Source organism: Pteropus vampyrus, unplaced genomic scaffold, assembly GCF_000151845.1.
Source record: "Pteropus vampyrus isolate Shadow unplaced genomic scaffold, Pvam_2.0 Scaffold80, whole genome shotgun sequence".
NCBI classification, from domain to species: Eukaryota; Metazoa; Chordata; class Mammalia; order Chiroptera; family Pteropodidae; genus Pteropus; species Pteropus vampyrus.
In genome coordinates, this window is record NW_011888861.1 from 5,631,239 (window position 1) to 5,639,399 (window position 8,161).

General features: G+C 39.9%; 1 pseudogene; it reads left to right on the top strand.

The window, feature by feature from the left end:
• The first annotated feature begins 3,688 nt into the window (after nucleotides 1-3,688).
• On the top strand, nucleotides 3,689-3,807 carry LOC111741639 (annotated as a pseudogene).
• Nucleotides 3,808-8,161: the final 4,354 nt, after the last annotated feature.

Consider the following 8,161-nt stretch of genomic DNA (forward strand, 5'->3'; position numbering starts at 1 on the left):
AGGGAGTAACTCTTTCCTCTAGTTCTGGGCATAAAGAATTATCCCTGAACCTCAGAGCCTCAGTTTTCTCCTCAATAAGAAAGATTTCTGTTCTTTGGGATTAAGTAGCATTTATAATTATTATTTCTTTCCAGGACAGTCTAAATTTATGAGGGCAGAGACCATATCTGTCTGTTCCCCGACGTTATCCCAAGTTACGAAGCCTCTGAGGCACTCAGAAACGTTTGTTGAATGAAAGTATACATTTGTTAAAGATTCTTAAGATTCTTGTGAGAATGAGATGAGAAAACATATGACAAATTATTTGAACGTTGTGAAACATCATTTCTAAGTTAAAGAATTCACTTTGAGGTTTGGAGATTTTGCAGTTTGGGTAAACGCTTGAGGTCTGCTTAGAAATAACTGAATTGCTTTACTAGGAAGACCAAACTCGGATAACAAAATCTGGCTTAGTAGCCAGCCGCACCAGCAGTTTTGCAGTCTTGCCCTGAGATGATTTCCCAGTGATTTTAGCACAGGTTTTCAAAGTGAAACTTCAAGACTCTGAAGCATCTTCTTCCATTGGCACCAACATAGGATTTTACGATGTCCAGTAACTAAGGTGAGTATCTGAGGAATTTTACCGAATCTGGCTTTGAAACAAACTGTCTTTACGCAACAAATAATCAGGACGGAAATCCACACAAACCCAAATTAAGAAAAGATTTGGGCAACCTCCTCAGAATACATTGCAGTAAGTTGCATAAGCTTTAATCAGTCATCGGTTCCACTCTATTGTTCTTTAGGAGGAGCTAACTTCTTTGCTGGCTACCAAGCACAGCATTCTTCCCCCAAGTCCACTGCAATTGGCTTCTTCTGTGTGTAGACCATCATCATCCCCCATCATCCTCCAGGTAGAGGACCCTGTTATTTAATCACTCACAGCTCTAAGCGAGCTACACATTTCAAGGAAAAGCATTGTCTAGGAATGTCCATTCAAGACAAATGCCCTCACAAATTACCTGTGACATCTCCGGCCCCTAGTGTCTTCCTTCTTCCCATCACCCCAGATGGCACATTGTGTCTGCGAGTCCCAATCTCTGTTATAGAAGACAAAGTGACCATTAGCCACCAAGCTTTTGCCTCATGGCTTAGCCACTTCCCAGGCATGACCATCTCTACCACCCGTTAGCACCTGCCAATTTGATCTCAAGCCAGATCTTGTCTAGACAGTGACTTGTGGAGGGCCCTCTGAGTTCTCACCACTGAGTATCTGAGGGCCAGCTCCAGAGAGTTCTGCGTCACTGCCCAAATTAAAGCATGCACATCAGCAGCATGATGACCACACAGTCTGGCATCACGACTAGAGTGTTTCATTTATTTCCTTTCAGGGACATCAATATATATTTTTTCCTATTCTCAATGAAAGCCTTATTAAAAACCCTAAGGAGAGACAACTAACTGCAAAGGATATTTACCATCGGCATATAAGTTCCAAGGTTTTATTATGTGTTTGACAGAACCAGACACAGATATCTTACACTGGGCACTTATAATTTCCTGGAAAACCAGCATTGCCCTGCTCACACCTGGAGCCAACTTGCTAAGTGTTCTTGACTGACAATTGTCACACTTAACCATTGACGTTCAGTTTTCTTTTTTCTTTCTGGAGGTGGAGGATTTGCTGGGAGCGTCATGATTTCTCAAGAAAACCACAATAAAGCTGAAGAATCTAGGTGCTGAGTAATATAGGACTGAAAGGGCCCCCAGAGAAGTCTTGGGTGCGGAGATATTCTCAGTATGTTTGTGTGCTCACATGTGTGTGTGTATGTGCATGTAGGGGTCGAGAGATGTTCTGAATTCTAGTAGGGAAGGATTAGTTCTTCTGAAGCGCTAGGGAACCCAGGAGAAGACATATCTGATAGTAATGGTTAGGAAAAAAAAATGTTTAAAAATGTTTCTGCAGGTTGACAGATTGTTCCTGGAAAGGATAGCAAAAGCTGAGATGTTCCCCTCACTTCTATCTCACTTTCTTTCCTCAGTGTTTTATTCAGGTCCTCACTGGAAGGGAGCAGCGTTCTCTTCCCATCCAGCAGTCTGGGACAGCCCCTTGTTGCTATGCTACTGGGAAGATGTGAGTAGACAGCCTGCTTCCTGAGCCAGGACTGCAGATATCCAGCCCCATGCATATTAGAACTGTCCGCGAAGACAAGAAAGGCCTTCGGGTGTGTTCACAGCTTCGGCGGAGCCAGCGCCGACAAACGCCAAGCAGCTGGGAGACTTGGGAAATGAACTGAGTAACCTCAGTTCACAGTAGGACTTGGGAAATGAACTGAGTAACCTCCATGATGAAGTTAAAGCTGACACTTTGCCGGAACAAAACATTTTATCAACTATTGGAAAAACGAGCCACTACTGCTTGGTCCTAAGGGATTTGCATGGTATTTATTTTTATTTTTAAATAATTCCAGACTTAGAGAAAAGTTGTAATAGAACAAAAAAATCCCATAACTTCACCCAGATTCCCAAAATGTTAGTATTTTGCCTTTGCCACATTTGTTTTGTCATTCTTTCTAGATGGGTAGATAAATAGATCATAGATAGATAACTAGATGATAGATAATAGATGATAGATAGATAGATAGACAGACATATACATGTGCATATGTATACCTAAAATTTTAATACTGTATCTAATAAAATATATAATTTTCTTTTCTGAACTGTTTAAATTGCAGGCATTATGTTCTTTTACCCCCAAATCACTTAGATAATATTATTTAATTGATAAAACTTGTCCAAATTTTTTCAATTGTCTAAATACTTTCCTTTATAGTAAATAGCAATAACTTTTTCTAGTTCAGAGTTCAATCATGGATCATGTGCTACATTAAATGGTCTTGTCTTTTTAGTCACCTTTAAACTGGACTAGTTCTAGAGTATTTCTTTGTCTTTCGTGGCCTTGATATTGTTGCAGAATGTCCTTCAGTTTGGATTTGTCTTACGTTTCCCTCATGATTCAAAGTATGCACTTTTGGCAGAAATGTCACAAAAGTGATACGTCCCCTTTATACACTGTATCAGGAGGCACGTGGTATAGATTTGTCCAATTAGCAGTGAGGCTAACTTTGATCACTTGGTTAGAGTTCAGTCTGCTGAGTTTCTCCACTATAAAGTTATTGTTTTCCTCTTTGTAATTAGTAACAATTTTGTGATGAGATACTTTATAATTAAGTCAAAATCCTGTTTATCATCAAGCTTTCACTCACCATTTTTAGCATCCATTAATGTTCCTTGTCTGAATCAATTATAACTGTGATGTTTGCCAAATGATAGTTTTCTAATTTTATCATCCCTCTGCATTTATTAGATGGCATTTCACTTTCCTTTGTGTCCAGTTTTTTAAATTTTTTAAATTTATACCAATGTGGACTCATGGATTTTTATTTTATTCAATGGATAATAATTGCTAATGTGAAATTTTTTTTAACAATGACAGTAATATATTTGGAACTGAGAGGCCATACAGAAGTGTTGCCTGACTTTTTCAATGGTCCTTGGAATACATTTTCTTAAAGAGTACTGCGAAATGAAATTTATTGTTAGATGTTGGTTTGAATTGTGGTTAATACAGAAAATTGACTTGGGGTCACACACGACTGCCAGTCTGCAGTTATTTATCATAGGCGGTGCTAAGAAATAATATCTTGTCTACGGCCAAGCTAACCTGAACAAGCCTGATCCCATCTGATCTCGGAAACTAAGCAGGGTTGAGCCTGGTTAGGACTTGGATAGGAGACCGCCAAGGAAGACCTGGTGCCGTAGGCATAAAAAATAAAAAAATAAGGGATTGTAAACTGACAGGGTCCTTACAATCCATGCAGTCAACCAAGGGTTGCCTAGCCTAAAAAATTTAAAAAGGAAGAAAGAAAGAACGAAAGAACGAAAGAACGAACGAACGAACGAGAGAAAGAAAGAGAGAAAGAAAGAGAGAAAGAAACAAAGAAAGAAAGAAAGAAAGAAAGAAAGAAAGAAAGAAAGAAAGAAAGAAAGAAAGAAAGAAAGAAAGAAAGGAAGAAAGAAAGAAAGAAAGAAAGGAAGGAAGGAAGGAAGAAAGAATATCTCTCCCAGAGCTCTATTATTTCGGGCCATCAGATGTTCTCTGGCCATTAGTAGGAACTTAGACACAAAGAGGTTGGATGATATGCTGGCCTACTTGATGTTCATGAAAGACCATGTCAGTAAAAACTCAACTGAAAATCATTTGACCTTTGTAAAAGGTAAGTTGACTGTTCATGGAACTGTGAAGTGAAGATTACCAAAGGTCAGGGCTGAGGGACATTCTGAAGTAACTTCTGCTGGCATGCTAGATTCCAGAACTCTCATCATGTGGCACTCCTTGTCCCCCCTCCCCTGGCTTTCTCTTTGACATGCTTCCCGCTCATCTCTTCTTTCTCATCGATCTCTTACTTTTATTACTTTTCCCTTATTCATCAGCTTGCACCTGAGGCACCCAAGGTTATAGCTTTATTCAGAAGGCTGAGTCTCAGATCTGAAGATTCTTACTCACTGAACTCTTCTTAGAAGTAGGCATATCTATTCATGGTCACTTGTAAATTATAATTTGGGGAAGCTGTGAAGGATCTTGTGTTGGTCAAACTTTTTATTCACAAGCAACAGAAATCATCTCAAGCTAGTTTAAACACAAAAGACATTTAGTATAAATATAAAGAAGCATCAGAACAAATCCAAGAGCAGAAAAGTCAACAGATCTTGGAGAGGATTTAAATCAGACTGAAGAGCTGCCCAGAGCCTCCGTGTTTGTTGTCTCTGTCCCTGTTTTGATACTAGCTTCATTATTTTCTCTCCTCTCTGCAGATTGACTTGCCTGCCTCTCTGGCCCATGTGGAAGAATATGGCTGCCTCTTTGAATCCAGAGTTTACAGGTGATGGTGCCAGTGAAAGTCGAGAAAAGAGGATTCTTTTTCTGTGTATTGGGCAATATCCAATACATGTCTCCTAGGCTTATTATCCCCAATTTGTTTTCCATTTATTTCTTAAATTATACTATTAAGTCATTATTTTTATTAGAAATTATTCTTCAAGCATACTTAATAAAATGTTAAACAATTTAAAAGTAAATTATTGAAAAAGAAAAAGAAAAAACCCACACATAATCTATCATCTAGTAATAGTATTGTAAATATTTTGGTGTATATTGTTCTAGCCTTAACTCTATGTGTGTGTGTCTGTATGTATTTATTAATAACACGAGTACAATATTATACATATATATTTTATAACTTGCTTTTCTCACTTAATTATCAGTATGGTACCTCATCAGTAGCATGTGCTCTAAAACATAATTTTTAATAGTTCTATGGTCTTCCTTCATATGGCTATATCATAATGTAACTAATTCTCTATGTATTAGGCACTGTTCAGGGCATTCCTTCAGTCCATAAGCCAACCCAGGGAATTAATTGCCTTTGTTCCAAAGCTATATTACAGCCTTGACTCTATTCCTTGGGTCAAAATTTATCAGCCTGCTGTGGATCCATGATCCAAGTTATGCCAAGAAGATTCTCTCTCTCAAAAATTTGGAATTGGGGTCTATAGACTTCTGGTTTCATTTTTAGGGGGGAGGGTTATGCATGATTTTTGGCAGCTGTGGGTCAGCCACATCTTCTCATGGGGAAGGAGAAGTAGAACTAGTTGACTAAGATACAGATGAATGAAGTAGGGACAAGAGATGGAATGAAAGTAACTTTTTGGATTCTCCTTAATGTTTATTTTCAGGTTTTAGTCTTATAGTCAGTTGAATAGTGTCCCCCTCTTCCCCTAACTCATCCTAAACTCATATCCACCTAGAACCTCAGAATATAGCCTTACAACAAGGTCCTTGAAGACATAATGAGAAAATATCTTTCAAGAGTTTTTTTCTTTGAACTTCAAATGCATTAAATTCTCAGGATAAATGAGTTAATCTGATCGCTCTTCTGGAAGATTCTAGAAAATATTAGGCCCTGGGTTTAGGGCTATGCAAGACTTGCTTAAAGGGTTTAAAAGGAGTACACCGATGTTCATAAGTGGTGATGCTGAGGAAGAAGACAAACTTCCCCTACTTCCTAGTTTTGCTTAGGGCAAGCACTACCCTTCCATCTTGAGAATGTCCGAGTTCCCACTCTCCTTTCATATGTTACTGAAGATATCTTTCAAGCAGCCAAAAAGAATGCCAGGGTCCCCTGTAGGTGACCTATACACCTTGTTTGTATTTTCTGGAGAAGTGGAAGGGATATTGGTGGTAAAATGATGGAAGCACACCAATATCTTTCTGCTTATGCATGTCGGGAGCAGTCTGTCTTGTCACTCATCTGCCAGGAAAAGAATGAACACATGAGCACGAAGAAGCAGAAGTATACAGGTGATGGGTGATGTCACAGTCACTAGTTTGGGGGAGTGGGACACTCTTTTGAAATGGTTTGACAAGGGTGATAAAAAAGCATTCAGGTTAGAAGGGGGAAGTCATTATTTCAAGATCAAAGGGAGTTGAAAACCAAAGATATTAATCATTGTCTTTTCTGGGCAGTTAAGTTAAATTAAAACTTATCTTTATATTCTTCCTAAATTGTCACACACACACACACACACACACACACACACACACACACACACACAATCAAATGGACTATGCGCAATTCTTCAGCCTCTGCCTGTGGAAACAAAATCAATATTGTGTTGCACATAAAGCACCTATTTAATTTAAAATTGCATTTTATAGTCCATTTACCCCACTAAAGTTGCCCAAAGTCAGTCACTTCTCTCTGTTCATTTCCAAGCAGCAGCTCACTTTTCATTGTTCTCCCCTTTTGTGTTAAACTTGTGAAGGTGGCTTTGAAATAGACAAGAAAAGCTCCAAGTGGGAAACTACAGCTCTGAGACCCTGGGTGAAAAAGGAGCTTGCATGTGACACATACACTCTCTCTCTCTTTCACACACACACACACACACACACACACACACACACACACACACACTCACAGTGCTAAGCTGGCATATATTCTTTAGCTTTTTTGTTCTTCTAGTTCACTGTAGCATGAAGGAGGAAAAAAAAAAAACCCCAGAAGTGGTGTGTGTGTGTGTTGTACGCACAGTTTTGTGTTGGGCAAATGTGTTATGATGTCAAAACTGCAGACACATAATCACAGCGTTGTCATAAAGTATAGTCTCTCCCTTAGGGCCTATGTTTAACTTGAGTAATCTCCCACCCCTTGGTCAGTTGATTTAGTCCTTGCATGGTGTATGTCAGGAAGACAATAATTCAACAAAACAGTAATTATGCTGAGCTAAAACAGACATTACAAACACCTGTCGTCCGAAGCATCCCTATGTAATTCAGATGTGTCTGAAAGACCTCATTCATAGTTATTACACGTGGCAACAAACAGTGCATAAATGCATGTAGATAAGAAATTTAATTTTCTTTCATTTCCTTTAACTCCATTTCTATTGTGAAACTCATCTGTCCAGGTACTTGGAACATATTCTCGGTCAGTTCAGGGTCCCCCATTTTTCTTGAGGCTGTATGTAAATTCCAGGGTGACAATGTTCTCCCACCAAGATACCAGGCAGGGTATGGGTCCCCACTGCTCTGGATTCACATTGGTATCCACTGGAGATGCCCACTGACTGGCCCAGGCCCCAGATCTCAATCCACGCAGACGGCTGCGCCCTCCCCTGTTACTCTGTTGTTCTGTCTTTCCCCATTTACAGGGTTGTTCTACTGCTCCGGCAACACTTAGAACTCTGGAACACGCCAGCTACCTCCCCGCACCCCCCAGGTCCCTGTGGTTCCTTTGCTGCTCTCACTCCAAGAGACTGCCAACGGTACTATCTAGACACTCCTCATGGCTCTCTCTGCTCTGGAGTCCACCTTACCTGCCAGGCATCCCTGAGCAGGTGACTCAGATTCCCTTTCCTGTCCGTCAGGCTTACTTGAGGCTCAGGGCTCTCTTAGCAGATGCAGGACCTTTTTTGAGTGACTCGGTATCCTTTCTGGCTCACGCTTACTTCCAGCCTGGCTAATCCTTTCAGATCTATAGAAGCTGTAGTGGATGCCGTAAGTCAGGAGTCCCCCACCCCCAGGCTGCAGAAAAGTACCAGTCCTTGGCCTTTTAGGAAC